The 5,346-nt window shown below is 42.2% G+C and overlaps 1 long non-coding RNA gene across 1 annotated transcript; it reads left to right on the top strand.

Moving 5' to 3' along the window:
* The first annotated feature begins 711 nt into the window (after positions 1-711).
* Positions 712-2,175, top strand: LOC106573243 (uncharacterized). The gene is made up of 3 exons (XR_014380815.1): positions 712-797; positions 1,207-1,278; positions 1,809-2,175. It is a non-coding gene; the product is annotated as an uncharacterized LOC106573243 (long non-coding RNA).
* The last annotated feature ends 3,171 nt before the right edge of the window (positions 2,176-5,346 follow it).

The raw sequence follows: 5,346 nt of genomic DNA, 5'->3' as shown, positions 1-5,346 counted from the left end.
GTCAAGTCATAAGCATGCATGTGTGCTGAAATATTTATATAAATCCCCCCATTTAAATTATTTTATTGAAGTTTTGGCAGTTTTTTTAGTGCCCTTTCTTACTCAAAGAGAAATAAGTTGCTAGTTATTTTGGCTATGCACGTAAAAGAGTGTATCACCACAACAGGAATAAGGATTGTGGAAAGGTTAACATTTGGTAGGGCTGTGCCAATTCACATGCCTTGCTTTAGCCATATCACTCATACTGTTTCTCGTTTAGTCCATCCATAAAAGCAGATCAGCTTTAGTTGCATCCAGGAACTTGCATAATGTGCTTATGTTATGCTTATACTTGCTTTTTTACCTTGAAAGTCATCTGAAAGGAAATTGTAATAGATGTTTGTAGGACCTCTATCAGTCAATGATAAGTCATTGGTGTCCCCCACCCCATCCCCTTTGTTGTGTGCCGAGCAATCTTGTCATTCTTTTAAGTCTCAACCATTCTTTTTGAAACTTGTCTTCCTTTACAAAGGCACTGCAGAGGCTCAGAAGACACATGGAAACTCTAAAACAAACATAATTCAACTTGTAGGCCAGATTTGAAAAGGAAATAATAAATCCCGAAGCTCAGGTTTATCAGTTGTTTAGAATGAGGATACTAGGGATGGTTGAATCATATTCAATTGCCTAATTTGCACATGGCTAATTTCATTTTATTGTATCCTTAGATGTCAGACACCGAGGCTGCCAGTACCTCTGGGTCGATAGTCCATGTGTTGGATGATGCACTGCCGTTGATCAGAACAGACAGCGTATACGTAAGTTAGTGTCATTCAACACCAGCACATACTGTAAGTTCTTGTGAATCAGCTTTGTAAATCAAAGACAGGCAAGTCTGCACTTTCATCCCATATTCATTGTATTATTAGAAAATGTAAAGTAGAGGAGCACAGAGCCATAACTAATCAAAATGTACCAGTGTCCAAATACTTTGATATCTATCTAGTTATCCAAGATACTTTTTTTCTGCAATACAGTTGACCAAAGCTATGCTTGGATACAAGACTGATGACTCAATAACCAGTATTGACAACAGTGAAGATGGTTGTGTCCCAGGGCCATCAGAGGAAGGCAATTTCTATGAAGAAAATCTGACCTGTATGCCTATACCTTACATACACATGGACCTATTCTTAATTACAATGTCCTTTTTGACATGTTTTCCAGGAGAGATGTCAGCGATTCGGGCTAAACAGCCAATGACCAAGGGAAAGCTGGGACAAATGAGAGGCTCACACGGTAAGCATGTTTCCTGCTGCCTTCAGTCAGTGCATTTTCACTCTGTAGTGTCAATTTATGGCCGTACTGTGCTGGTCCAGATCAATACTGTCTTTATCAGTTAGTGTATTTCCAACCATGCCAGCACAGAACGGTTCAGTTTGGATTGGACACAAGTCAAGATGTTAGATCTGGAACTAGTGTGTCAGGATAGATGATAACACAGAAGGATTACCACGCTTTACATTGTTTTTCTTGAGGGACGGAACTTGATTTAATAGGTATTGCTTTTATTAGAATATTACATTGCAAACAGGTTGTTGGGCTTAGATTCCATACAGATTGAGTCTGCCTTGATGTCAGCATTTCACATTCTCCTCTCACATCCTTATCTATGTAGTTATTTAGTTGGGATTGTTAGTTTAATCTCAACACACTCTCTGCAGATACAGCTGTAACCTTGTAGAGTTAATACAGAGAGATGTTCAAGTACTGTATTGTAGTCAACCTTTTTTTAATGTAGTCATTCATAATGCCATCTCTTTCCAAAGGTGTAACGATCGTCAAAAGGAGTAGACCAAGGTGCAGCGTGGTACGTGTTCATCTTGAATTTATTTTAATTTAGAACACTTCAACAAAAGAACAAACAATGACAAACGACCATCACGTCTTGCAGGCTATAACGAGCAGTACATAAATAAGATCCCACAACTACAGGTGGGGAAAGGCTGCCTAAGTATGGCTCCCAATCAGAGACAACGATAGACAGCTGCCTCTGGTTAGGAACCATACTCTGCTCAACACAAAGAAATAGACACCATAGAATGCCCACCCCACACCTTGACCTAACCACATAGAGAATCAAACCGTCTCTCTCAGGTCAGGGTGTGACAAAAGGTGCCAAAGGAACAAAAGGTATTGGTCGACAATAGAGGTGGATGCCCTTGAAGATTCCTTGATGAATTTTATCCAAATGGGAAAAACAAGACTGAGAAATGCATTGCTGCTTCTCCCCAAGCGCTAGTAAACAGGGACTGGAGAGCAGTAAAGTTCTATGTACACAACAGAATAGTTGCAGATCAGAGAAAATAAGTGTATGAGATGCTTCTGGCTATCTTGGTGTACTTCTGAGGATTTAATGGGACTTAAACTCATCAGTAGATGACGAATGTCCTCTATATCACTGTTACGATCGTCAAAAGGAGTGGATCAAAACGCAGCGTGTTGAGTGCTCATATTTATTACTATAATGAAACACTTAAACAAATAAACAAAAACGAAAGCAAACAGTTCCGTCAGGCCACAGACAACTAAACGGAAAACAACTACCCACAAAAACCCAGGTGGGAAAAGGCTGCCTAAGTATGGCTCCCAATCAGAGACAATGATAGACAGCTGCCTCTGATTGGAAACCATACCTGGCCAAAACATAGAAATAAAACACATAGAATGCCCACCCCATATCACACCCTGACCTAACTAAACAGAGAAAAATGGCTCTCTCAGGTCAGGGCCTGACACTCACTGTCCAGGGGAAGTTTTTCCAGGTGGGTGGTTCACTTTTGGAGTGACTAAGGTCTCAAGAAAACAAAGCCTGCTGACTTTGAATGTTACAGAAAATAAAGAAAAAAAATTCTAAACTATTAATCTGTTACTTGGATATATTGAATCCATTACTGAAATGGTTGTTCCAGTTTAAATACTTTACAGAAGAACTACACTACAGCCGTTGAGTTGCCATCCGTGTTGCATCATTGTGGCATTCTACATGAATATTTTCAGTCTTAAAATAGAATGAATGCGTCAAATATCGAGAATTTAAACTTGTTAATTATTTTACGCTTCCATTAGATACAATGTAGGCAGTTGGATAGCTTTTATAGATTTCATAGGAGGCATTCTCTCCATGGATGATGGCAATGCATTGCAATGCATTGAGTGGCTGCTGCCAACATACAGACTCAATCTCTCGCCACTTTAATAATTCGATGTAATAAATGTATCACTAGTCACTTAAAAAATGCCACTTTATATAATGTTTACATACCCTACATTACTCATCTCATATGTATATACTATACTCTATACCATCTACTGCATCTTGCCTATGCCGTTCGGCCATCGTTCATCCTTATATTTATATGTGCATATTGTTAATTATTCCTTTACACTTGTGTGTGTATAAGGTAGTTGTCGTGAAATTGTTAGATTACTTGTTAGATATTACTGCATGGTCGGAACTAGAAGATTACAAGCATTTTGCTACACTCGCATATACATCTGCTAACCATGTGTATATGTGACCAATACGATTTGATTTGCAATGTACGGTTTCAAGAAGTTGGTAAAATTACAAGTGAACTTTTTTCAAGGAGTCAGAAACTTTACGTGATTAACTCAATAGATTTTTTTTCTTTCTCATGAGTGTAATTTCTGTGCTTCTATGATGTCTGGAAAGCATGGTCCTCAAAAGGTATGTATTTGTGAGGAGTCCTAAATTGGTTACAGTGTTTGTGCGTGTGTGGTTAGTTAGGTTTGAAGCTTCTCTAACCTGCTCTGTGTTGTTGGCCTCTGGAAACACCTTCACTTCTATTAGTCCGGTCAGCACTTACCTCTTCTCCTTGGGCAACAAATCAACAAATCCAATGAAGAAATAAACATTCTACTAAAATTGTATACTTCATAGCTCACAAGAAACCAACAACACACACCACTGATCATTTTCAACTGCAATAAAACTTTATAGAAACAGAAATCTTTGGAACATGCTGATGATAAATTAACATTTGCCTAACTAGAATAACAAGTGGATTAATATTAATCTCTAATTGATACTGATAGACATATTCTATCATCACACCAGCGTACTAGATACTCTGGATACTCCCAAGGGGTTGAAGCAGTCCATCTTCAGGAAGGGAACACTCTTCGAGAAGCTACACACCCCAGGGATGAAAGTACTTTGACAGCTTGTGGCTCCTGTTGGGTCTCATAGGAAAAGTCTGTTCCAACAGTACTTCCGACAGTAGCTGCTGCTGCTCATGCACAACAGCCTGGATCGGTGGGCGCTGGATCATTTCTGTCACCTGCCCTTTGTGCTTTGGGGTTGAAAGGGCAGTGGAGGAACTAGGATGGAAGGTAGAGCAGACACTGGGATGATGCTGACTGATCCTCTCTGGTCCATGGGAGGCCATGAGGGCTCCCGAATGGCACAGCGGTCTAAGGCACTGGTCCCATAGGGCGGCACAATTGGTCCAGTGTTGTCCGGGTTAAGGTTTGGCAGGGGTAGGCCGTCATTGTAAATAAGAATTTGTTCTTAACTAACTTGCCTATTTAAATAAAGTGACCCCCTACAACTGGCTTTGCTCCATCTCTTCAGAAAGAGACTCTTCATCCACCTCCAAGATCGAGGGCAGTGATGGAGAGACACACACTGGGAAGAAAGGCCCAGACTTAAAGTTTACGTCCCAGTGAATGGGCTTCACTCTCTTCCTGCGCCCTCGTTGGCTATTCTCCCGCTTGGCCTTGGCACGGGAGGCGAGCATGTGCCATCGCTTGATAGGAGGCTGTTCTGCCAGTGGGACCAAGGGGGTCAAGAGGATTTCAAAGGGGCACTTCTCGCCGGCCTGCACTGCTCTCCTACTGGTCAGTAAAGCGGAGTGGTCGGTGTGACCTGTGTGGCTGGGCGTAGGTCTGGGCAGGGGGTGACAGCCATCATCTCCGCCGACGTTAGCTGGGTGGCAGACTAAAGGTGGACCACAGAGGAACATCCTCTCAGTGCTACTGAAGTACAGGGGCTCAGAGGGTAATATGCTTTGTTTGTCACCCAGTTGTTCTGGTAGCTGCTGGTCCAGCATAGCAGACCGGATCTGTAAGAGTTGGATCGTCTTCGACACACGCCGTGATCTGGCGTTGGCAGGCCGGGCTGGCACTGGGGAGGCAGGTGGGGCAGGCACTCGGCTGGAAGGAACCAGAGAAGCAGATGGAGTAGGCACCAGAAGGTCAGGCACATGGCTGACCATTGGGGTAGGCAATGGGATGGCCATCTGGGCAGGTGAGGCTGACACTGCAATGGTTGGCAGCACAGGG

This window comes from Salmo salar, chromosome 16 (assembly GCF_965601325.2).
Source record: "Salmo salar chromosome 16, fSalSal1, whole genome shotgun sequence".
In the NCBI taxonomy this organism is placed as follows: Eukaryota; Metazoa; Chordata; class Actinopteri; order Salmoniformes; family Salmonidae; genus Salmo; species Salmo salar.
The sequence above is the reverse complement of the archived record's forward strand: the minus strand, read 5'-3'. Positions and strand labels throughout refer to the sequence as shown.